Consider the following 27,193-nt stretch of genomic DNA (forward strand, 5'->3'; position numbering starts at 1 on the left):
AGAACTAAGCCAACCTCAGTGTGAGCTCTGGTTGAATGACAAGAACATAACGAAATTAGCATCGAATTTCAATGTGAAGATGACGGTCAACTTGCTGAAAGGATGAATTTCAACTACACCAGCCAGAATATAGCATGAGCTTAAATATGGCAACTTGGTATGAACTTTGAACTCTTATTCACTAAATTGATACCTTCTCCGCCCGCTAAACGTGGGCTAGGAGAGGATGGACAGAGTATCCATTCTACCACGCTCCAGTTCACCACTAGACATTCTTCAGAGGAGCAGAGAACATTGGTCGTAGATAGAAGGTGGGGTGTTCCAGCAATCTACCGAAGCGCAGCTTAACGTAAATATTTATAGCATTGTCCTTTTTCAAATGGGCGGTTATATAGAATGCATAAGATACTGTATTTAAGAAAGCTGCCTACGGCCCGATAGACACACAAAACCTTTTTTTGCTCCTCAGTCTTCCCGCTCTTTCACTCAAACCTAAGCCCCTTTGTGTAACCAGCCGTCGTATCCGTTCCGTCCGCTGGGGACATTTTCCTTTGACAATTTGCAATCAATATTTGATCCATTCTGTGTAGATGTAATTCTGTGTGATTATTTAGGTATTTAGTAAATAAATAAACCAAATTTTGTATTGCTGATTCAACTTGTTAGCCAGGGTTCGTGAAGATAACCAATAATTTACAATTTTCAGATGAGACTAAATAAAGTGACGATTAAATATTGACTGCTATTGAGGTAAGATTACCAGGTCTTTAAGAGTTTATTCGGAAGACAACAGCTCTAAACATTCTTTCGTGGTGCCCCGACAAAAAGTTCAACAATTTAAAGGCAATGCTACCAAATACTAATTGAGTGTATGTAAACCTCTGACCCACTGGGAATGTGATGAAAGAAATAAAAGATGAAATAAATCACTATTGTTATTCTGACATTTAACATTCTTAAAATAAAGTGGTGATCCTAACTGACCTAAGACTGGGAATTTTTACCAGGATTAAATGTCAGGAATTGTGAAAAACGGAGTTTAAATGTATTTGGCTAAGGTGTATGCAATCTTCGACTTCAACTGTACACGAAGAATACACACGTGAAGAGGTCATTTTATTCTCTTCACAGCTTTATCTAAAAGCAATGGCGTTCGCTAAATCATCAGCAAAGGAATAAAACAGATTGATTATTTTAGGAATAATGCGAAAGGCATCATTTCTTTGACAAGTACAATTCCACATGTTTTTGGATTGACTGACTTGGACAACAGCGAAAACTAACCAGAATTGATACCAATATTTTTTTTTTTTATTTACCTTTGTAACTAGGGAAGTAGAGTCGCAAGTGCCTTCCTGAGTTTAAGATCTTCTCCTGGAAGAGGTCACTTTTGTTCATTAACAGAATCTGAAAAAGATTTGATTACAAAATTATATAACTATGATAGACTAGAGCTTCATTCCACATGCATAAATAGCTAAATCTGTCAACATTTGAACAATTTCTGAGGACAAAGAAAATAAAATCAATAAGGCTGCATGTCAAAAAGTTCTGAAAGTAAACCTTTAATCACTCTCCCATACATTCCTTCTAAAGTGTCACTCCTGACCTATATCAAGTCACATGACACACTATCTTCCTAGAAGAGAACCAAAAAGACTGACAGTTTTTCAATTCAGGGTCCACAGCTGGTGTCAAACCTGTGAAAAGCACAGTAACAAACAGTGCATTCAGAAAGTATTCAGACCTCTTTCCTTCCCACTGTTACAGCCTTATTCTAAAATGATTTTAAAAAAGGTTTTATCCTCCATCTACACACTACCCCATAATCACAAACCGAACAGGTTTAGAAATGTTTACATATTTATAAAAAGAAAAACAAAATATATTAAAGTATTCAGAGCCTTTGCTATGAGACCCAAAATTGAGCTCAGGTGCATCCTGTTTCCATTGATCATCCTTGAGATGTTTCTACAACTTGATTGGGATCCACCTGTGGTAAATTCCATTGATTGGACATGATTTGGAAAGGCACACATCTGTCTTTATAAAAAGGTCCCACGGTTGACAGTTCAAGTCAGAGCAAAAGCCAAGCCATGAGGTCGAAGACAGAATTGTACAGTACAGATCTGGGGAAGGGTACCAAAACATTTCTGCAGCATTGAAGGTCCAAGAACACAGTGGCCTCCATCATTCTTAAATGGAAGAAGTTGGGAACCACCAGGACTGTTCCTAGAGCTGGCCGCCCGGCCAAACTGAGCAATCAGGCGAGAAGGGCCTTGATCAGGGAGGTGACCGAGAACCCGATGGTCATTCTGACAGAGCTCCAGAGTTCCTTTGTGGAGATGGGAGAACCTTCCAGAAGAACAACCATCTCTGCACCACTCCGCAATCAGGCCTTTATGGTAGAGTGGCCAGDCGGAAGCCACTCCTCAGTGAAAGGCACATGACAGCCCGCTAGGAGGTTTTCCAAAAGGCACCTAAAGGACTATCAGACCAAGATCCTCTGGTCTGATGAAACCAAGATTGAACTCTTTGGCCTGAATGCCAAGCATCATGTCTGGAGGAAACCTAGCACCATCCCTACGGTGAAGCATGGTTGTGGCAGAATCATGCTGTGAGGATGTTTTTCAGTGGCAGGGACTGGGAGACTAGTCAGGATCGAGGGAAAGATTAACAGAGCAAAGTACAGAGAGATCCTTGATGAAATCCTGAGCGCTCTGGAGCAGGTTCTCAGACTGGTGCCAAGGTTCACCTTTCAACAGGACAACGAGCCTAAGCACACAGCCAAGACAACGCAGGGGTGGCTTCAGGACAAGTCTCTGAATGTTCTTGAGTAGCCCAGCCAGAGCCTGGACTTGAACCCGATCGAACATCACTGGAGAGACCWGAAAATAGCTGTGCAGCGACGCTCCCCATTCAACCTGACAGAGCTTGAGAGGATCTGCAGAGAATAAATGGGAGAAACTCCCCAAATACAGGTGTGCAAAGCTTGTAGTCATACACAAGAAGATTGGAGGCTGGGATTACTGCCAAAGGTACTTAAAGTCCTGACTAAAGGGTCTGAATACTTATGTAATGTGATTTCAGTTTATTTTTTATAAAATTTGCAAAAATGTATAAAAACAGTTTTTGCTTTCTCATTATGGGGTAGTGTGTTGATTGATGTGGGGGGGGAAACAAATATTTCATCAATTTTAGAATAAGGCTGTAACGTAACAAAATGTGGAAAAAGTCAAGGGGTCTGAATACTTTCCAAATGCACTGTACATCATTATAGCTTGTAAGAGAGAAAGAGAAACCAGTAGCAACCTGAATATGTGGAAGACAAGAGAAATGAGTTTGGCCCTACCACTGTGATATATACACATACACCAAAAATAACACTTTACTGAGTTAYAGTTCATAAGGAAAATCAGTCAATTGAAATGCATTCATTGGGCCCAAATCTATGGATTTCACATGTGCATCTGTTGGTCACAGATACCATTAAAAAAAATGTGGGCATGGATCAGAAAACTAGTCAGTATCTGGTGTGAGCACCATTTGCCTCATGCAGCGCGACAAATCCCCTTTACATAGAGTTGATCAGGCTGTTGACTGCAACTTGTGGAATGTTGTCCCACTCCTCTTCAATGGCTGTGTAAAGTTGCTGGATATTGGCGGGAACTGGAACACGCTGTTGTACACATCAATCCATAGCATCCCAAACATGCTTAATGGGTGACATGTCTGAGTATGCAGGCCATGGAAGAACTGGGACATTTTCAGCTTCTAGGAATTGTGTACATATCCTTGCAACATGGGGCCGCGCATCATCATGCTGAAACATGAGGTGATGACGGCGGATGAATGGCACGACAATGGGCCTCAGGATCTTGTCATGGTATCTGTGCATTAAAATTGCCATCGATAAAATGCAATTGTCTTTGTTGTCTATAGCTTATGCCTGCTCATACCATAACCCCATCGCCACCATAGGGCACTGTTCACAACATTGACATCAGCAAAACGTTCCCCCACACAATGCMATACACGTGGTCTGCGGTTGTGAGGCTGGTTGGACGCACTKCCAAATTCTCTATAACGTTGGAGTCGGCTTATGGTAGAAAAATGAACATTCAATTCTCTGGCAACAGCTCTGGTGGACATTCCTGGAGTCAGCATGCCAATTGCACACTCGATCAAAACTTGTGACATCTGTGGCATTGCATTGTGTGACAAAACTGCACATTTTAGAGTGGCCTTTTATTGTCCACAGCACAAGATGCACCTGTATAATGATCATGCTGTTTAATCAGCTTCTTGGATATGCCACACCTGTGGATGGATTATCTTGGCAAAGGAGAAATACTCACTGTAAACAAATTTGTACACAACATTTGAGAGAAAAGGTTTTTGTGCACATGGAACATTTCTGGGAYTTTTTATTTCAGTTCATGAAACTTGGCACCAACACTTTACATGTTGCGTTTATATTTTTGTTGAGTGTAATTAACGACAGAAAACACTCGCGACTGAAAACTGATGACTCACACATCCACAGTCCAAACGTCTTACAACCTTTTACAGTCTAAACGAGACAAATTAAAACAAGCTCGTTACACGCTTTTTATAAACAGTCCTCCCGGCCTCRGCRCTGATCTGAGAACACCTCAATTATGCCCCTTGTGTGGTAATTGCCTGTATCTGAGGCAATTAGAGGCAGTTGTGCCGCCTGCGGCTGGCTGGGCWGAGGTGGTTAGCAGGAGGCACTCTGGGGACTCCATGGGCTTTAATTACATCCACCGGGCTGTCCTCAGCAGGTCACAGCGTTGTGCTTTTATTTAACCTTTATTTATACAGCTCAGTCAATTAAACACCATGATGCGATGGCGACATGTTTGAACGTTGTGGAAAGTTCAGAAGGAGCTGYGTCATGTGGAACAGAAAGGCCTCTCGGACGTGTAGAATAAGGAATCATGTCAGCTTCATATGTGATATGCCTGAATGTGGCCCTGGGCTCTGCCACACCACATAGACAGCCCCAACATCAAGCACGTGACACTGGGAGTACAGGAAGATGTGTCCTCTAAAACCACTGATCCAGGGACATATGTTCTCCCCATAATTTAAATAAGGTAAGAATTGGGTGGTAGGCTAATCTGATGCTAGATCTGTCATTAAGGGCAACTTCTACCTGCAGCTGAATGTGGGTAACTGGAAGTGGCCAGAGGAGAAACCATCACTAAGGTGGACAAAGTMATTTGTAACCTTGATTGAGTGTGTAATGGTTTTACTTAAAAGTGACAATGTTTGGGAAAGGCAATCAGTTCGGAGGACTGTTATGGCAGAAATGTGTTAAGTAGGTGTTTTCAGACAATCTCCATGAGAAAACTTACCAATGAGGTACTTCTGAAAACTATGTTGGTGCAGATGGAGGTAAAGAGTTCAAGGCTCTCTTGTAGCCGGTTCTAAGAGGGAGAAAGAGAGAACACAGAGAAAGAGCAGGGAGAGAGGGATATGAACAGAGCGAGCAAGCACGAGCGAGACAGAGATAAAAGGGGTGGGGGGAGATTAAGAAAATCAATGATACTGGACATAAAAGATCTAAACAAAGTTTCACTCAATCTGTCAGATACTACTTCAAATATAGATGGTACCATACACAGCTTTAGGCCATTCTACTGGTTTGTTACATTGTTCTGACGTAGAGAAGGTACTGTGGTGTACACAACATCCCCCTCTACTTTTTAATCAAAGCTGAGACTGAACAGCTCTAACTCCCTTACCTTCTAGTAAATGGTATATACTATCTATTACCATAGAGCGGTCCTCCATCAGGGTCATGTCGTAGTCACTGAGCGCCACAACAAACAGCACGGCCCGGACACAGTCAAAGTAGCTCAGCCACTTCCTCCTCTTGGTCCGCTGGCCGCCCACATCATACATCCTGGATCGGCAACAGACCAACCTATCAGGCTTACAGGCTTCTGTGCAATCATTTAATTCCAAAGACTTGTAAAATATGTACATCACACCCCACGGGGGATAGTGTAAGGTTGAAAGCACTGAAGCAAAACAACATAAATAGTGTATGAACGATGGACAGACTTCATATGAACTGATGTAAAGCTGAAGAAAGATTTGACAGATTGGTACAGTCACTTGGGGAGAGAGTTATTGGCAGCAGTGTCCAGATGAACATGTGGTAAGAAAAACAATATTTATTTAATTTGTTAACAGAACTTACATTTCACTAATTATACCTGTGTCATCTTGAAATGTATTAACATCAATGAAGCAAAATAACTACAGATCCATTCAAATTAATGAAAATAGTCCGGAATGTTGAAAACATAATTGGACTGGAAAATAAATGTAATAACTCACACCCGCCCATCACAAATGTTTCCAACTTCCACATTTCATTGATTTGTCATTCTGTCCACACAAGGTGGCAGGCACAGGGAAATAAGAGTTCCAAAATCAATGTGATTCTCCAGTTCCGCCTTGGTCTTCAAACATGTCATATCTCCACATCAGCTCACACTTCCCATCTATACTGAACAAAAATATAAAATGCAACAAATTCAAAACAACTGAGTTACAGTTAAGGAAGTCAGCCAAATCTAATAGATGCATTAGGCCCTAAAATCGATGGATTTCACATGACTGGGAATTAAGATATGAATCTGTTGGTCACAGATATCTCTTTTTTAAAGGTAGGGCATGGATCAGAAAAACAGTCAGTATCTGGTGTGACCACCATTTGCCTCATGCAGGCGACACATCTCCTTTGCATAGTGGATCAGGCTGTTGATTGTGGCCTGTGAATGTTGTCCCCACTCTTAAATGCTGTGTTAGTTGACGGTGTATAACGGATACACTCCAATCCAAAGCATCCCAAACATGCTCAATGGATGACATGTCTGGTGTGTATGCATGCCATGGAAGAGCTGGGACATTTCTCATCTTCCAGGAATTGTGTACAGATGCTTGTGACATGGGCCCGTGCATTATCATGCTGAAACAGGAGGTGGAGTTATGGCAARACAATGGTCCTCAGGATCTCGTCACAGTATCTCTGTGTATTCAAATTGCCATCGATAAAATGCAATTGTGTTCGTTATCCGTAGCTTATGTCTGCCCATACCATAAMCCCACCGCCACCATAGGGCACTATTCACAACGATGACATCAGCAAACCGTTCGCCAAACATGACGCCATACATTTGGTCTGCGGTTGTGAGGCTGGCTGGACGTACTGCCAATTTCTCTAAAATGATGTTGGAGGAGGCTTAYGGTAGAGAAATTAACATTGAATTCTCTGGCACCAGCTCTGGATGGACATTCCTGCAGTGAGCATGCCAATTGTACGCTTCCTCAAACCTTGAGATATCTGTGGCATTGTGTTGTGTGATAAAACTGTACATTTTATAGTGGTCTTTTATTGTCCCCAGCACAAGGTGGACCTGTGTAACGATCATTCTGTTTAATCAGCTTCTTGATATGCCATACCTGTCAGGTGGATGGATTATTTTGGCAAAGGAGAAACGCTCACTAACAGGGATGTAAACAAATATGTACACACAATGAGAAATAAGCTTTTTGTGCGTATGGAACATTTGTGATCTATTTTTGTTCAGAGTATATTACACCCAGCACCACCAGCAACCACTGGAGCACAGGAATAGGCCTACTGTACTCCAGTCTCTAGGGATTAACAACAAGATAGTAGCAGTCTGGTCACTTATTGTATGTGCTGTAACCAACAACTGAGGATTGTCTAAAGCACATACAGTAGGAGTAGAGCATTCTGGGTAAAACATTTAAACTCTCGAACTGGAAAAGTAGTATTCCATGTTGAATCCCTGTGAAGCTCAGGGTCTTGGTGACGGTGACCAACCTGCATCTGACGGTCACCAGGAGTGTGATTACACTACCCTTGTCAGAGACACTTAAGCCGTGTCTTTGGGGGTCACATTTTGTTTTAGAACCGGGCACAGCAAGGATAGCCTGGTCCCATACGGCATACAACTCTTCCATAGGTGTCATGTCATACAATGAACGAACACACAACACGAGAGGAGTTAGCTAATTACTGGACTACCAGGCTACAGCAGCAATCCCTGAGATAACGGTCATTGAGGTAGAGTATTTTTGGAACCATTACAAGACTGCTACATGACTGGGTCTCTGATACACATTCATAAATGTTCTGCTTGTCGTGAGAAAAAATAAAGTTGACATTTAATGTTTCTGAAGTTCTGTTTCACAACCAACTGTATCCACGTCTAATACCTGGTCGTGTCATTGATCATGGTTCTACGTCAAAAGCACAAGAGTGGAGCAGAAGCATGATTTGCGTGAATGTTCAGAAGGCTGGAGCATGATGACGTGACATGTTCAGAAGGCAGGAGCATGATGAGTGACATGTTCAGAAGCAGGAGCATGATGACGTGACATGTTCAGAAGGCTGGAGCATGATGACGTGACATGTTCAGAAGGCAGGAGCATGATGACGTTGACATGTTCAGAAGGCTGGCTGATACGTGACAGTTCAGAGGTGAGCTGATGACGTGACATGTTCAGAAGGAGGAGCAGAAGCATGATGACGTGACATGTCAGAAGGCTGGAGCAAATTACAAGAGAATCAGCAAGGAGAGAGGGGTGTAGAGGGGATTTAAAGTGGTCATTAGGAGGAAACCTCTTGCTATTCCTTCTCTCTCTCTCAGAAGTGCAGAGAGAGCGAGCGCATGAGCGAGAGACATCAATATCTCATAGGTCTGATTCATTCCTCAGTTATGCCGCCTCCCTTTGCAGCTGTGAGGGGGTGTCTGCTAGCACTCCTCAGGCACCCCTCGCTAAGTCGTGAGAAGGACCAGACGGGGCCACCATGGGACATTAGAGCCCAGAGAGTAGGGCAATCAGCAGGGCCGGTTTATAACCCAACCCCTTCCCACCCTGGAGATCAGCATGCTCCTTTTGTGTACCAAGACACTTTGGGAAAAGTGCAGTCCAWCAAATGATTGTGATCATCAGAAGGCAGTAAACTCAACTGTTTACTACATTCCAGTCAGAAGCCCTGGCTCTTGGTTTGCTATAAAGCTGAAGGATAGAGCTGGTGAAATGGAMCCACTCAAGTTCATAGATGGAACTTCAGCTGCACAAATCAATCCCCACATTTTTTTAAAATTGTTTTTCAAATGGGCACACATTTTGCAAGTGGAGAATAATATTTCACCCCCGGCTCTACAATACTCATTACAATGGCAAACTCCATATTCATTGCCCACGTAGTTTGGCATCCCCTGGCTATTATTCCTATGTGAAACATTGAATAATAAATGTGGGCAAATAAGACCAATTGAATAAGACAGCAAAACATTTGACTGTGAAGTTAGAGGCATTGATATTGTATGGAGATCAAGTCATGCAGATGTAAGGGGGTTTGATTTAAACACATATTTCAAGTGTCCTACGAACTTTGCTCAATATTTCATGATTCCATAGAAACAAAAAACTAAAACTGTATTAGCATCATATAAACTAGAATATTACCAATTGAGTACAAAAATKCCTTAATCATTTTCTTAGCTGCCTTTATCCATTTATGCAATTTTGTGGCCTTTGTCCATGGCATCACATTGTGGGAACAAAGTTCTATGGCTGCGGTATGATTCACTAAGTTTCACCCACCCCTCCATGTCACAGCAAGGCAAGCCAAAATAGAACAAAGATTAATTCATGGCTCTGAGGAAGGTGTCTGACAAGCCAAATGTCTTMATTTCTGTTTGCCCCTGTAGTACATATTAAAATCATGGTAGACATCCGAGTGATCCTTTTATTTTTCTAGGAATAGTCACAATATGTCGTGCYCAACGGTCATTTTTGTAGTCACGCTGGGCTGGAGCACGTCTGGGTACGCTTGCAGTTATGAATTCAAGCCTCGAAAACAGTAGTGCATGTTGGGAAAGTGGATGCCATCGGTTAGAACTAGAATACATGACGTGATAGTGATTCACCGACAATATTCCTGCACAGTTCTCCTCTGCTCACTAGGAGACCAAGAAGCCAGAGACACTGTGACAACTTGTCTGAAGCCATTTTCACAATCCCACAGCTGAAACACCAGACTTACACAGAGGCTTCTTATACACGTACGTGAGGCGAAGAGGGGACATCGTCTTGATACTACAACAGTTTACTAGAATGAGTCAATACAGAATGTTGTACTGGTTTGAGATGAAGCACTATGGACATTCATAATAATGCTCATTTGAATATGGTCATACTCAAGGAACCATAAGATGACATCACCAGAGGAAGTCGGCAAGCAGAATTCGTTTTGAAATATCACCCCGTCGCCTGTAATCATGTAGTGTTGTCAGTATGACACCGACMCGCTCTAAACAGCCATACCACAAACCCATTCACAACACCACCCACCTGCCTACAGAAATCACACTATGACACTGAACTGAGAACGTATGATCACACAGAATATTTTCTCAAGGTATCAATGGGTGTCAATGTCTTATGACATATGACGTCATTCTAACAGAGTYGTTAGTTACACTCTGAAGTAAGACAATGGAGGTGTACATTTTTTATAAAGAACATGTGTAAAATAACATTTAGAAAGCAAGATGAATGTATTGGGCAAGATTCATGGGTAGATGAATTATGGACTGGTTTAGACAAGACAATTCTCACACGAAATAGAGCCAGTGAAAACCATTCCTTACCTGAAAACCATGTGATTGACTGGAAACCGAGTCTCGATGATTCCGGATGTTCGCACTCTCACCCGCAGTACGTCCGCCTCAGTGGGAATGTATCTGGGAGAGATGATCCGACTTATGTTCTCAAAGAAACTGGGAAAGGCAGATGGAGGAAACGACAGTCAAAAGAAACAAAAAMCGCTTTAAGACTGTAAAAGGTTTAACTGAAGAACATGAATCAGGCAATGTTGATTTTTTTTTTAATACCAACATGGTGAATTACGTTCAAAATGTATTTAAATATTCATACTTATTTTATTGATGCATTAATCAGTGCACAACGGAATAAAAATCACACGTTCCAAATGTTTAGAGTCACTTAGAAATGTCCTTGTTTTTTTTTAATAAAAGCACATTTGTCCATTAAAATATCAAATTGATCAGAAATACAGTGTAGACATTGTTAATGTTGTAAATGACTATTGTAGCTGGAAACAGCTGATTTTTTATGGAATATCTACATAGGCCCATTATCAGCAACCATCACTCCTGTGTTCCAATGGCACGTTGTGTTAGCTAATCCAAGTTAATCATTTTAAAAAGGCAAATTGATCATTAGAAAACCCTTTTGCAATTATGTTAGCACAGCTGAAAACTGTTGTTTTGATTAAAGAAGCAATAAAACAGGCCTTTAGACTAGTTGAGTATCTGGAGCGTCAGCATTTGTGGGTTCGATTACAGGCTCAAAATGGCCAGAAACAAAGGACTTTCTTCTGAAACTTAAGCAGTGTTTGGGAGTGTGTGAGATCAGAGGACAGTCCACCAAGTGGCTAGCTAGGTGGGTTCCACCACCAGAGGACCAGCTGTGATCTGACAAACGTCCACACAAAAAGTATTCCGTGAGAGATGCTTTGTGTTGAACGTGTTCATAGAAACCTCTTCATCCGTAGGATCCACGGGGACCTGAGTCAGAAGATGTCCATAGTGATGCTAAAGAAGGGATCGTCAGAAACATCCAAAACTGTGGATGGTGTTAAAACACACCAAGCCTTAAGGAAATGGCCAGTCTCTAGAATTTGCAATTATAAAGCATGTTCCGTGTCAACACACYTCCAAGGCTTTTCTTACTCCGTGTATGCAAATCAGGTTCATGAGCCATCATATCAACGCAAGCTTTTACTGGAATACTTTGAAGGTATAACAGCATAGCTGTGTTTACCATAGCCTGACTGTTTCAGCAGAGCTCTAAAAGCAAAGTCCTTTCCATAAGACAGAGAAAACTCATTAGAACACGTCAAAACAACAAGTCACTTCTCATGCCACAATAAAAGATACAGACAACCATTAGAACGGAGGCCAAATGAGCAGTGTTGATCTAAGGGGGAGGAATAACATGACATATTGGAGCTGACCTTTTGATCACACAGCAATTAGCACTTTTCACAAAGCAACACACACAAGCTGGCGCAGTAGAGAACGTCACGAAGCTCTGTAAACTGATACCTCCAGGGTGAGACTGAGAGGTTCCCGCCAACCACCTTCCTACCCACGCTGCACTACACCGCCATGAGCCAGGCATTCGTGACATTCCGGCCCAGTCTCATTGTGTCATCCACCAAGGATGCACAGCCACCCCCTCCCTCCATTCCTTCCGCCCTCACACCCTCCCCGAATGCAGCACTCCCTACATGGCACTGGTGATTTGGAGTTGTGGCCAACAGGCCCTGGGTTCAAGAAGTATTAGTTTCCATTCAAATACATGGAGCGTTTGATTGAACCTGGCCTGGAGTGTGCCGGAATGTGCAATGGCTATTCCATTGGTTCTATTTCCCAAGACAAGTTCAATTGAGCRCAGCTAAAGTATTCAAAAGAAAATAAATACCATTTCAACCCAGGTCTGGCGGCCATGAAGCCCACGTCAAACTGTCCACTGTCCGGCAGGCCATAGTGGCATGTCAGTGGGCCACGGAGGCCCAGACTACAGGGGCGKAAGCTCCAGGCAGGCTCAGCTGCAGTGGGGGGTTGATCCAACCTGGCACCCTCAAACAGGACACCAAGCCTGGGTACGGTCATGACACCCACACCCCTGCTATCCTCTGCTGGGCTGCTGTCTTGAAGGATCGAGAGTTTGGAAGCAGAGCTTCAAAGTGATGGGGATGGACGGTACAAGCAGAGTTCTTTTCAGCTTGGATTAGCAGTGTTAMCAGAAGCCAACAGTTCCAGTTCCTCAGCCTCCTCTAAAACCCAGTGGAACAGTAAAGAACGACAGGTCAGGAGCAGGTCTGAATCAACTGTCATTTCTGTGACAAAAGAAACAGGTCTGTATGAAAAAAAAAAAGTTGTCTCTTCTACATGTAAGCTGTCAGTTTACTGTATAGCCTCTTGGACAGTCTCAATACTTAACGGTTTCCTCTTCTCACTACCTTTCCGGTCACAATAGTCTAGAATGGCTTCCTCTCCTCATCACCTTCCCTTCATGACTACCGATGAGTGAAAGGTTTCCATTATATTGCTTTCACCTTGAAATGACCTGCGAGATCAGTGATCGGCAGAGGAGAGAAGACCAGGAAAACTTTGAGTCCATGTAAAAAGGGGTTCAGTCAATCATCATTTCCTCCCTTCACAATCCAGAGGAAGTCAAMGTGTGTAAAGGGTTCTGATCTACAGTGGTGCACTATAAAGGGAATAGGGTACCATTTCAGATGCAGACAGACTTTGACGTGTGGTCTAAGGACAGTGGGAGAGAATGGGAGGAGAGAGGTAGAGAGCTGGGAAGAATGAGGCGATCCTTAATGTCACATCACAACTCCCGCTCCCAGCCWGAGGAGGAGACACTAGGAGTCCCGATAATGAAGCCGCCATGGTGGACTGGTCTTTCCTCAGTCTGGGAAGATACTTGGACCCTCACACGACAGAACCCGGCACCTGTTGTTTCACTGGTAAGAGCATTCGCTCTTTCGCTTTCACATATACACTGAGTACAAAACATTAGAAACACCAGCTCTTTTCATGGCATACTGACCAGGTGAATCCAGCTGAAAGCTATGATCCCTAACCGATGTCAATTGTTAAATCAGGTTAAAGGATTTTTAAGCCTGGAGACAATTGTGAAATGGATTGTGCATGTGTGCCATTCAGAGGGTGAATGGGCAAGACAAAMKATTAAGGTGCCTTTGAACGGGGTATGTTAGTAGGTGCCAGGCGCAACGGTTTGAGTGCRTCAAGAACTGCAACACTACTGGGTTTTTCACGCACAACAGTTCCCTGTGTTTATCAAGAATGGTCCACCACAGATGGACATCCAGCCAACTTGACAACTGAGGGAAGTATTAAGAACGCTTTGGATACCTTGTAGAGTCCATGCCCCGACAAATTGAGGCTGTGCAAAAGGGGGTGCAACTCGTGTGTGTGTGTCCCTGCTGGCTTGCCTCTGAAGCTAAGCAGGGTAGGTCCCTGGATGGGAGACCATTAGCCCTTTATCATGACTCAGTTATTACATTACACATAAGAGTCATTARCTGAAGGCATCTTCTGCAGGGGGGCGTTCTGTTAAGATCTGTGACACTCGGTCTGGACATTAACACGTCGCTTGCAGTAAGGCTTGGGAAGCAAGAGGAACTTCTCTTTCATTAAAGCAATAAATCATTTTCCAAACTCAAAAGGTTCAATTGATACACACCTTTATATGGTTAGGGTTCCCACACGGCCATATTTTCATGTTACAGCGCTTGTTTACAGAAAACAGACAGAGTGGGCTACCTGTGCCATTTAGCCATTCTGTTTGTAAACAGAAGACAGACACCACAAACATGTTGTCACTAAAAAATATATATATATATATATATATATATATAAATAAACTGTCCGCTGCAACTGTCCCCCCTACAGTAAGTGTTATTATTGTGATGTGAAAAGAGGCATTTATGTTTCTAGAACCGTGCCGCAATTGAGAATCAATTCACGTTTAGATGGAATATTTGTCTGTTTTGGCTGCTAGAGCCAATTCACCCTTTAAACAGAATATGTAAGGTCCTTGGACTAAGGAGTAATGTTAGGCTCGTTTAATCCATTATTGGGCTAGGAGAACAGATGGAGGGCCAGTAGGAGGCACTCTTACCTCTGGTCTAAATAAGATCAATGCCCCAGGGCAGTGATCGAGACATTGCACTGAGTAGGGTTCYGTCTTTTGAATGGGATATTAAACAGGTGTCCTGACTGTCTTCACTAAATATTCCCATGGCACTCATTGTTAAGAGTAGGGTGGGTTAACCCCGGTGTCCTGGCTAAATTCACAATCTGGCCTTCATTCTATCATGGCCACCTAATCATCCCGAGCTTCCAATTGGCTCATTCATTTCCTCCCTTCTCTCCCCTGTAACTATTCCCCAGATCATTGCTTTAAATGAGAATGTTCAGTCAACTTACCTGGTAAAATAAGGTCACATTTAAAAAAAACACTTTATCAAATAAAACTCACGACATCAGTGTGAAACATAACTAAAGAGAGCAGAATGCTACCGCCGTTAACTCAAACCCACATCATCATAATCCACACTTCACTTGAACAACACCCCATTCAGCAGAGGTAATGTCCTTGAAAACAAGGCCTAAAGAGGCACTCAATTGGGATTTGATGACACTTGAAACAAAATGTCGTAAAAACCCGCCACGCTTCACAAGAAGCGCCTAATTGTGTCGCTCACCAAGGACGTGGTGCTATGTCCCATCATATCACATGCTTAGAAATACAGCTGATCAACCCCCACAAGAGAGGACATGAGTCTGACACCAGAACAAAATAATAACTATTCTGAGCATGACCTCAGTTCAGGGCAGGGGCCTGTTTTAGGAACATGTAAAACGCACACATACCTCAACTACAGAGAACGACGCCATGTTGTTTAAGTAGCCATCTACATAAGCAGTCTAATATACAGGAGATATTCAAAAAGAGGAAATCGAGAAAAACAGTTGCAGATTAAATTGGAGCTGGAACGTCGCAATACATGTGGATCCACGCCAACCCCTCTGGCTGGCAAACCCACCTTACCAACAAAAACCATACATAGCCCTCTGATGCCACCTTACAACAAAAACCCATACATAGCCCTCTGATGACACCTTACCAACAAACCCATACATAGCCCTCTGATGACACCTTACCAACAACTGCCCCCCAGTGGTGGTGGAGTAAAGCGAACACGTGGCCGCTGCTTAGTTCATAAGCAGACAGTCAGGAGTCTTTTAACCAATTATCCCAATCACAACCACACCTCTGGAAATAGTTGTACACAATCCCCGGTTATCGTCCACTCACTTGCTCACTAGACACACAAGCATTTCAAACTTAATTCTCATGTCTTTTTTTCCATGGCCTTTTTGAACCAACCACCACGTTTAAAGATTTTCCGCAGGCATTACATTATAATGAAGGACCAATTAAAAATGTCAATTCAGCAAAATGTCAGGAGAATCATTTCCTGTGACGGATGTATTTTTTGCTACAATCCCATTATGTGTATATCGACGAGGAAGTAAGCAAAGGCWTCCCTAGTACAACCTGGGAGGATCCACACGGTCTAGTCAGTCTGAATGAGGTGGGACAGCGCWGATAGAACATGCRTCACGACACCAGTAGCACGAKTCTTGATTTTCCATGGCGAAGAAGAAAAGCAGCCACGAGACAGACTATTAAAAACTCTATGGGCCTTTAAGAACCTGCTTTATGTCATATGCTTTCTGCTATACCTTCAATTATAGGATGCGAGTGACGATAGTGAAAAAGACAAGAAACACTGCCGCTACCTCGCTCTCCAATAGAGGTTGATTAAAAATATATATTGATAGTGTTAAAACCAAAACGCAGCATTTCTATCAACGTCCACTGTTTCATCATGAAATTCAATGAGCTCCATATGTTGTTTCCTTGCCATGATAATACTTCATAGAACTGTGATACTGAGTACAGTGACAACACTACATGTAAGGTACTCACTAGAGCGCTGAGTCGTTGAGTTGGAACTCGTAGCCCCTGGCAGCTGCAGCTCTCACACCCTGGTCGGCCCAGAGAGCGCAGAAAGACAGGGCCACAAACGGCAGCAGCTCCCCGTCCTCCCCGAAACACTGGCCACAGGACAGCACAGCGCGGGCATGGGCCTGCATGGGGACAACAGGCAGAGGGCTTCATGATCACCGATACTCCAGGGCATTGGTTCCCAAACTTTTTATAGTCCCGTACCCCTTCAAACATTCAACCTCCAGCTGCGTACACCCTCTAGCACCAGGGACAGCGCACTCTCAAATGTTTTTTGCCATCATTGTAAGCCTGCCCCACACACACACACACAAAACGATACATTAAAACATAAGAATGAGTGGGAGTTGTCACAACCCGGCTCGTGACAAACAGCTCTTATAGGACCAGGGCACAAATAATCATCAATAATATTGCTCTTTATTTAACCATCTTACATATAAAACCTTATTTGTTCATCAAAAATTGTGAATAACCCACCATAGGTTAATGAGAGAGGGTGTGCTTGAAAGGATGCACATAACTCATAAGCAATGTTGGGTTGTATTGGAGAGAGTCTGTCATAAATAATTTTCCACACACAGTCTGTGCCCGTATTTAGTTCTCATGCTAGTGAGGGCCAAGAATCCACTCTCACATAGGTACATGGTTGCGAAGTGCATCAGTGACTTAACGCGATTTGCCAAGGCAGGATACTCTGAGCGCAAACCAATCCAAAAATCTGGCAGTGGCGTGTGATTAAAATCAATTTTCACAGAACTGCTTGTTGTAATTTCGATGAGGCTCTTGTTCAGTTTATCGATAAGTGGACTGGAGGAAGGGCATGAAAGGGATAACGAATCCAGTTGTTTGTATCATCTGTATCGTGAAAGTACCTGCGTAATTATTCACCCAACTCACTCAGGTGCTTCGCTATATCACATTTGACATTGTCCGTAAGCTTGAGTTCATTTGCACACAAAAAAAAATYATAAAATAATGGAAAGACCTGTGTGTTGTCCTTGTTAATGCATTCAGAGAAGAGCTCCAACTTCTTAATCATAGCATTAATTTTGTCCCACACATTGAATATAGTTGCGGAGAGTCCCTTTAATCCTAGATTCAGATCATTCAGGCAAGAAAAAACATCACCCAGATAGGCCAGTCGTGTGAGAAACTCGTCATCATGCAAGTGGTTAGACAAATGAACATTATGGTCAGTAAAGAAAACTTTAAGCTCGTCTCTCAATTTAAAAAAGCCAGCGTGTCAATACTTTGCCCCTTGATAACCAGCGCACTTCTGTATGTTGTAAAAGCGTTACATGGTCGCTGCCCATATCTTTGCATAGTGCAGAAAATACACGAGAGTTCAGGGGCCTTGCTTTAACAAAATTAACAATTTTCACTGTAGTGTCCAAAACATCTTTCAAGCGGTCAGGCATTCCCTTGGCAGCAAGAGCCTCTCGGTGGATGCTGCAGTGTACCCAAGTGGCTTCGGGAGCAACTGCTTGCACGGCGTTACCACTCCACTATGTCTCCCTGTCATGGCTTTTGCGCATCAGTACAGATGCCAACATGAGCAGCAGCTACATTTAGCTACATACGGACAGTTAGTGGAATTCCTGCGAGAGAGTAACGGTTATTGTGATTGGATGTTAATTATTTGACTAGGCTACCTGTATTTGACATTGTGTTGTTATTTCACTGAAATTAGATGGTTTAATTTTATTTTTGGCAGTGAAACGAGGCTAATCTGGCGAGAGAAAAAACTCACCCAAATGTATAGACCGTTGGAAAATATAAATGGACTGTTTGAAAATGCGAAAAGTCTTTTTTTATATTTTTTTATATTATTTAAATGTGAATCACATTTTTATTTGGCGTACCCCGACGGCATTGCCCCGTTTGGGAATATGAGAAATTTGCTGTCTGGGGTCTTGTTCATTAGGGAATGAAAGACAATTATGCTTTTTTTTATTTGAGTTTTGCTATGTAAAATTTGTGTTTCTTATTGGACTAGCCCAGATTGAAACCGAGAGGGACTATCTTTTCTTCCATTTGGTCCTAATGAACAACCCAACTAAATCATAATGGGGCATGATGATTCCTTGCTGTCCCCAGTCCACCTGGCCTTGCTGCTGTTCCAGTTTCAACTGTTCTGCCTGCGGTTATGGAACCCTGACCTGTCCACCGGACGTGCTACCTGTCCCAGACCTGCTGTTTTCAACTCTTAATGATCGGCTATGAAAAGCCAACTGACATTTATTCCTGATTATTATTTGACCATGCTTGTCATTTATGAACATTTTGAACATCTTGGCCATGTTTGTTATAATTCTCCGGGCACAGCCAGAAAAGGACTGGCCACCCCTCATAGCCTGGTTCTCTCTAGGTTTCTTCCTAGGTTTTGGCCTTTCTAGGGAGTTTTCCTAGCCACGTGCTTCTACACCTGCATTGCTTGCTGTTTGGGGTTTTAGGCTGGGTTTCTGTACAGCACTTCGAGATATTAGCTGATGTACGAAGGGCTATATAAAATAAACTTGATTTGATATGACAGATGTAGAAGATAAATGCCAGTCCCTGTGTCCACTTGTCGTTATTAGTGATGTCAAGAAATGTGTGTGAGGCAAGAGGCCTTTAAACTTGGGAATATGGCTTGTGATCGTGTTAGGGATGTAGCTAGGAGAATACCAGAGCAAGGCTGACATCTGAACGTGGAGCTGAGCGCTAGTTTCAAAAGAGGAAACTATGACCATGGGCAGAGATGTAAGTCTAAAACTGAGCTGACTAGTTACACTGTATGATCCTGTTAGGTCAACATGTGTTAAATGGGGGTACAGAATGTGTTGCATCATTACTAGAGGGTGTGAACAGACACCATGTTTCAATAATGTGTGCTGTATCTGTATGATGGAAGACCACAAATGGTCTTCTGGCTAGTACCGTCTGCTAGTTGTGGTTTTATATGCTGTTGCCTGGAGTAACTACGTATTTTAAATTGTCAAATCAAAAGGCCCTAACAAGGTGGTCAGTAAGTCGCTCACATGAGATGATGCTTCAAGACTAGCTACTAGCTCTTCTCCCTCACCTTGTTCTTCTTGTTGGCCAGATTAATCCTCAGCAGTCCATGCCGCGCAGCACAAACTTCAAGGAGGTCAGGAGGTTATCCAGCACTGCAGCCTATGAAGGGAGGGAGTTGAGTTTTATTTCGGTATACATGGCAGCTAAAATCTGAAGTGTGAATACATCAAGAAAGACAAATCAATAAATATGTTCGCTAATCGAGAAAGTTCAGTAGTCTGATGGAATCACTCATGGAGGGCTCAGTTTAAATACTTTGGATGGTGAGCAAGAGCGGGAGGGAGAGAGAGGGGTGACTATTGAGAACTGGGACTGGGCTATTCTTCACAACACTGCAGATAGGGAATCATTCTAATTTTTGTTCTATTCTGCCAGACAGATATTCATGCCTGTTCTATGTGAATGTAAAATRTTCAATAATGTAACACCCACCTTTACAGACCCCTAGCCAAGGACTATACACAGTAAAAAAAACAAAAAAACATGGTTTGAACAGTATACAGCTACCATTAACYGCACCAAAGCTCTTCTACCTCCATGGTCTGATTGGGAGGAGGTAGAATCACCTTTCCCAAACCCCAGCCCCAATACCATACATCCAGACACAACATCTCCCTCCCTAATCTCCCAAGTGGAGTCACTATCAGCTACATCAGTGCCCTGTCCAGCCCAAACACTATTTGATTAAGCATCAGTAAGAGCATTTTCTAACAGCATGGAAGCATACAGTATTAAATCGAGGGCAGTATGCATTGATCATGGTTTCGTGACTTGAATACAGCTTTTTTAAGCCAACAACATAACAGGCTATGGACCTGTCTGGGTTCTTTAGAATAGTGAGAATGTAGTGTAACAAAGCCAAGAATCCCCTTTAAAGAAAAAAACATCTCACAACACATTCGAGAATCTCTGCCAAGGAGGGTAAAGTGTACAGCACCTTGAAGCTAATAAGCTCTGGCTTGGAGAAGCCATGACTGTGGATGATCTTCATCTGCTTGACCATGGTACTCTTACCACTCTCTGTAGCACCTGGAACAAAGTAGTCATCACATCTGTGCAATCTAATGGGAACTCAAATCAAACACATTAAATATATTCTGCAGTGACATGGTTGGCCATATTTGTGATTTGCAACCAACCTGGTCTCAGAGCATTTCGTATTTTTCTGTACATAAATCCGAGACACCTCATTTAGTATGATATGTTAAGAATTACAATTGCTATTACATGTTATGGATTCGTAAAAAGCATGCAATATGTTATGAATCTGCAAAACATTTGATATGTTACGAATTCCAGGTAGGTGGCTAAGGTTAGCTAGCTCGCTAACGTTAGAGTTAAGTTTAGGAATTAGGTTAAAGGGTTAAGGAAGTGTTAGGGGAAGGATTAGCTAACATGCTAGTAGTTGCAAAGTATCAAGTAGTTCAAAAGTTGACAATTAGCTAAAATGCWAAAATTGTACATGCTGAGATTCTAAATTATCTAGCAACAGTTTGCATTATAAGGTTAGGGTTAAGTATAGGAGTTAGGTTAAAGGGTTAAGGCTAGGCAAAGGGGTAGCTAAAATGGTTAAGGTCAGGGGTGGAAAAATACCCAAGTTTCATACTTGAGTAAAAGTAAAGATACCTTAATAGAAAATGACTCAAGTAAAAGTGAGTCACCCAGTAAAATAGTACTGAGTAAAAAAGTCMGAGTATTTGGTTTTAAATAGGCTTATTTATCAAAAGTAAATGTAATTACTGTAACTTTTTGGGTGACCTGGCCAAATTTACACTAGAAATATGAGTTATAGATCTATTACTCTACTTGAACGCAAGTCTAAGATCTGTTCTATGTGCGCAATTTCTTTTGCGTCTTCAAACGGCTAAAATAACTTTTTGATTATGGAAAATATATTTCACAAAAGGTTTAGATGGTTGAATGATTCTCTACACTAGAGCAGCTTATTTTGTTACAAACTGAAATTAGGCAAACTACAAAAATACCAAAAACGCAACACGTAAAGTGTTGGTGCCATGTTACATGAGCTGAAGTAAAAGATCCCAGAAATGTCCCACACACAAAAAGCTTATTTCTATAGAATTTAGTAGATCCCTGTTAATGAGCATGTCTCCTTTGCCAAGATAATCCATCCACCTGATAGGTGTGGCATATCAAGAAGCTGATTTAACAGCACCCTTACACAGGTGCCCCTTGTGATGGGAACAATACAACGCCCCCCTAAAAAATKTGCAGTTTTGACACACAACAATGCCACAGATGTCGCAAGTTAAGGGGAAAGGGGGGATATTTAGTCAGTTATCCAACAATGTATTCAACTGAAATGTGTCTTCCGCATTTAACCCAACCCCTCTGAATCAGAGAGGTGCGGGGGAACAGTGGGTTTACTGTCTTGCTCAGGGGCAGAACGACAGATTTTTACCTTGTCAGCTCGTGGATTCGATCCAGCAACCTTCCGGTCTAACCACAAGCCATGCAATTGGGAGGAAGCGTGCAATTGGCATGCTGACTGCAGGAATGTCCACCAGAGCTGTTGCCAAAGAATTTAATGGTCATTTTTCTACCATAAGCCACCTCCTACATTGTTTTAGAGAATTTGGCAGTATGTCCACCTGGCCTCAACTGCAGACCACGTGTAACCACGCCAGGCCAGGACTTACACATCCAGCTTCTTCACCTGCGGGATCGTCTGAGACCAGCCACCCGGACAACTGATTAAAATTGTAGGTTTGCACAATCTATGAATTTCTGTCTGCAAACCGCCAGAAACTGTCTCAGGGAAGCTGATCAGCATGCTCATCGTCCTCACCGGGGCCTTGACCTGACTGCAGTTCAGCACCGTAACCTACTTCAGTGGGCAAATGCTCACCTTCGATGGCCACTGGCACGATGGAAGTGTGTGCTCTTCACGGATGAATCCCAGTTTCAACTGTACCTGGTAGATGGCAGACAGTGTGTACGGCGTTGTGTGGGYGAGCGGTTTGCTGTTGTCAACGTTGGGAACAGAGTGCCCCTGTGGTGGGGTTATGGTATGGGCAGTCATAAGCTATGGACAACGAACACGATCGCAATTTATCGATGGCAATTTGAATATGAAGAGATCCCGAGGCCCATTGTCATACCATTCATCCGCCGCCATCACCTCATGTTTCAACATGATACTGCACGGCCCCATGTAGCAAGGATCTTTACACCATTTCTGGAAGCTGAAAATGCCCCAGTTCTTCCATGGCCTGCATACTCACCAGACTTTACTCACCAGAAATGTCCCCCATTGAGCATGTTTGTGATGTTCTTTATCAACAGCATGTTCATGTTCCCACCAATATTCAGCAACTTCGCACAGCCATTGAAGAGGAGTGGGACAACATTCCACAATCAACAGCCTGATCAACTCTAAGTGAAGATGTGTCGCACTGCATGAGGCAAATKATGATCACACCAGATACTGACTGGTTCTGATCCACTCCCCTACCTTTTTTTAAGGTATCCGTGACCAACGGATGCATATCTGTATTCCCAGTCATGTGAAATCCATAGATTAGGGCCTAATGAATTTATTTAAATTGACTGATTTCCTCATAATGAAACAGTAACTCAGTAAATCTTTGAAATGGTTGCATATCGCATTCATATTTTTGTTCAGTGTATTAGAGTTTTAGCAACCAATGGCGGGGTGATTTCTGCAGTGTAACTAAGTATCAAAAGTATAAATCATTTTGAATTCCTCATATTAAGAAAACAAACTCATACATTTACAAACAAAACACAAATGTGTTTAGTGAGTCCACCAGATCAGAGGCAGGAGATGACCAGGGATTTCTCTGATAAGTGTGAATTGGACACTTTTCTTGTCCCGCTAAACATTCAAAACGTAACGAGTACTTTTGGGTGTCAGGGAACATGTACTGAGTAAAAAGTAACAGATTTCCTTTAGGAATGTAGTGAGTAAAAGTAGTCAAAAATATAAATAGTAAAGTACAGATACCACAACCTACAGCAGTAGGGGCTACTTTAAAGTATATTTTCTTACGCACTTACATCCTTGGGAAGGGTTAGCTAACATGCTAAGTAGTTGCAAAGTAGATAAAAGTAGTTCAAAAGTAGCCTAAATTATAATTATCCATTTGTGTTTCTAGAAATGTGTGTTATACCCACACAGCCAAACTCCTTTCAATTTGCATTAAGTAACCATCTGTCTCAAGTAACCATACCAAAGATAACTTATCATACTTAAGCTTCTCGGATTTCCATACATAATAATACGAATTATGTGAGACCGTTGTTGCAACACATACACACCGCACGCACACAAACTTACCAAGTAGCAATATTTTGATCACGTTCACCTCAAGCTTGGCTTGTTCAAACAAATCTCGTTCTATATTAGAGYTTTGAATTTTCGCCCTTTTCTCATCCTCAGTAACGTCGGGTACGGGGTGAATGCAAATTGATCTCACGCACATCTAGGTTTGAAAAGTAAACTTTAGTCGAATATACAGTATGTTCTATTGGAATGTCGCATAACGACTGTCCGGCGATGTTTGCTTGATTTAAAATGTATTGAAAAACAAATGAGGTGTACACGTTAMCACAAACAACATGTTGATATACCTGCAGAGGGGCTGGCAGAATATTGAAAAAGCGGAACATCTTYGCGGTAACGTTTRCTACAAACTGGGGCTGCAAATTCAACACGCGATAAAGAGAAATTAGGTCAATCTAAAGAACAGGGAATATGTCCAATTAATTTCTATAGGCTTTACTACTCACTGGTCAAATCTCGCAGCTAAACTTGCAGTAGCGTCACACATGGGAGGTGACCTAACAGATAACACCTGTGCATTATTAGTGGAGACCCGTGCTCATTTCATGAAGATACCAATCACGGGCGCGAGACTGAAGGAAACTTAATTAAAGCCTACACATACCTATTACAGTGTCCTATAACTAAGTTGATCGCTTTATTTAAACAAACACATGCATAGTRCTTTATAATACATTACGTGCTCTTGTAAACAAACACTATATAGCCTCAACATGGTTCAAACTAGAATGTTTACATCATGGATGGTCAGTCCTTGCATCCATAGCTGTCTATGAATTTGAGTGGTAACATTTCACCAGCCCCATTCCTCAGCTTTTTACGAAAACAGGGGCGGGGAAATGTTTTGTTATTGTTTTAACTGCTGGTTGCCACTGTAACGCCTCGATCACACGGATATCATTTTTGCGTTTTGGGACACCATAAGTACATTMATTTACAATGGAAGTCTGTGTTTACCTTGCAGCATTGCGTTGCAGTGTGTTCTGCGTGGTGCATACATTGGATTTGTCGAACATATGCATCAAATTGTATGCGTAGACGGTTTGAAATAGTAGCAGGTGAATATTGAACTTTTGTTGCACACATCCAGATGATGCTGTGTACCATTTTGCGCCATAACGATGTAGGTGTGATCGACGTGTAAAGGCAAACGAATTACAGTAGGTGTGATCGAGGCGTAAAGGCAAACACTCTACGCATTGTGCCAATAGAAACGGTGTAAATTGTAACCTGACTCATATAGCGAGGATCGCTACTCCAACCCCTCACATGTCCAGGCCCGTGAGCTCCGATGACCTCACAGCCGCCATCCCACTTCTGACACCAGTGTAGCAAACATTGGTGTCAGATTGGCGTGAAACCCTATGCATTGCGTCAATAGGGTTAACTGAATTGGTGGGAATTGTAAAGTGGCTCATATAGCAGGATCGCTACAGTATAACAAGGCCTAATGTGTCTAAAAACTATATTGTCTCTGTTTCCAAACAAGTATGGCTATAATAATACATTATGCAWTATATTCTTATAACTCATTATAGTTCATTATCAATAAAACATCATACAGAGTTTTATCACCACTTATGAGTTATTCCCTTTCCMTTCCCTATTATAGAYGCTTACACCGAGTGTACAAAACATTAGGAACACCTGCTCTTTCCATGACACACACTAACCAGGTGAATCCAGGTGAAAGCTATAATCCCTTATTGATGACACTTGTTAAATCCACTTCAGTCAGTGTAGATGAAGGTGAGGAGACGGGTTAAAGAAGGATTTGTACGCCTTTGACAATGGAGACATGGATAGTGTATATGTGCCATTCAGAGGGTGAATGGGCAAGACAACATATGTAAGTGACTTGGAACGGGGTATGGTAGTAGGTGCCAGGCACACCGGTTTGAGTGTGTCAAGAACTGTAATGCTGCAAGGTTTTTCACGCTCAAGTTTTCCGTTGTGTATGGTTTTTCACGCTCAAGTTTTCCGTGTGTATCAAGACTGGTCCACCACCCAAAGGACATCCAGCCAACTTGACACAACTGTGGGAAGCATTGGAGTCAACATGGGCCAGRATCCCTGTGGAATGCTTTCAACACCTTCTAGAGTCCATGCCCCAACGAATTGAGGCTGTTCTGAGGGCAAAAGGGGTTGCAACAAGATATWWGGAACGTAATATTTTGTARACTCAGTGTATAGTCAGTGTCATAACACATTATAAAGGATATTATAATATAAAGCATTGTACAAATGTTGACCTACTTCATAGAAAGTGTTAATTCTCCACTGTATATTCAATATATCACTTTTCTGTATGAGGAATGAGGATACACTGCACACTAATTAGGCTCGGGCTAATTAAAAATGGTCAGAGTAATGAACTGACATTTCCCGACTTTGTAGTGTGAAGTGATTGATAGATGCAATTTGACCCTAATTTAGGCTGATCAAACGTTCACTTATCTGTCCAACACATGKCCTCATACTCTTTAATGAATGATGATGATTACCTTTATAATGCCTTTGCCTATAAAGATCGCTTTACTCAAATTATCTTCAAGTATTTTGCTCATTAGTCCACTGTAGATATGGTGCAAGACCCTAAGTTGTCAAGATAGAGCACTTTTAGTAAAAAGCTAAAAGTGTGATGATGCAAATCGCACCATCATCACACTTTTATTTTTATCTAAYGTTCCCTATCTTGAAAACGTATTGCTCTATTCAATCTGTATTGCAGAAGCGTTACAGATTGCTTGATCGAAATTCGCAGGTAATTTCCGATTGAGCCGACATATGCAGCTTTTACCGTGAATGCAGTCTCTGCTAACGCGTGAACATTGCCTTTAAATTTCAACCACGCTGTAACACTGAATTTCCGCGATACTGATTGAATAGAGACCTTAACTGCTGACATGCATGGTCTAATTAACAAAATATATAAAAATAAAATAAAAATTGTGGTAAATTGAGCCTTTAAGAACAACTAGGCAGCGAAAATGATCGCCCTAACACACCTTCTATTWGTAAAATCGTTTTTAAAATAAGGAGACAAGGTCAAGATGACCAACACAG

General features: G+C 42.1%; 1 pseudogene; it reads right to left on the minus strand.

Moving 5' to 3' along the window:
- Positions 1–24,567, minus strand: part of LOC112074481 (guanine nucleotide-binding protein G(o) subunit alpha-like) — a 29,447-nt pseudogene extending 4,880 nt beyond the window's left edge.
- Positions 24,568–27,193: the final 2,626 nt, after the last annotated feature.

The sequence above is a fragment of the Salvelinus sp. IW2-2015 genome, unplaced genomic scaffold, assembly GCF_002910315.2.
Source record: "Salvelinus sp. IW2-2015 unplaced genomic scaffold, ASM291031v2 Un_scaffold2650, whole genome shotgun sequence".
NCBI lineage: Eukaryota > Metazoa > Chordata > Actinopteri > Salmoniformes > Salmonidae > Salvelinus > Salvelinus sp. IW2-2015.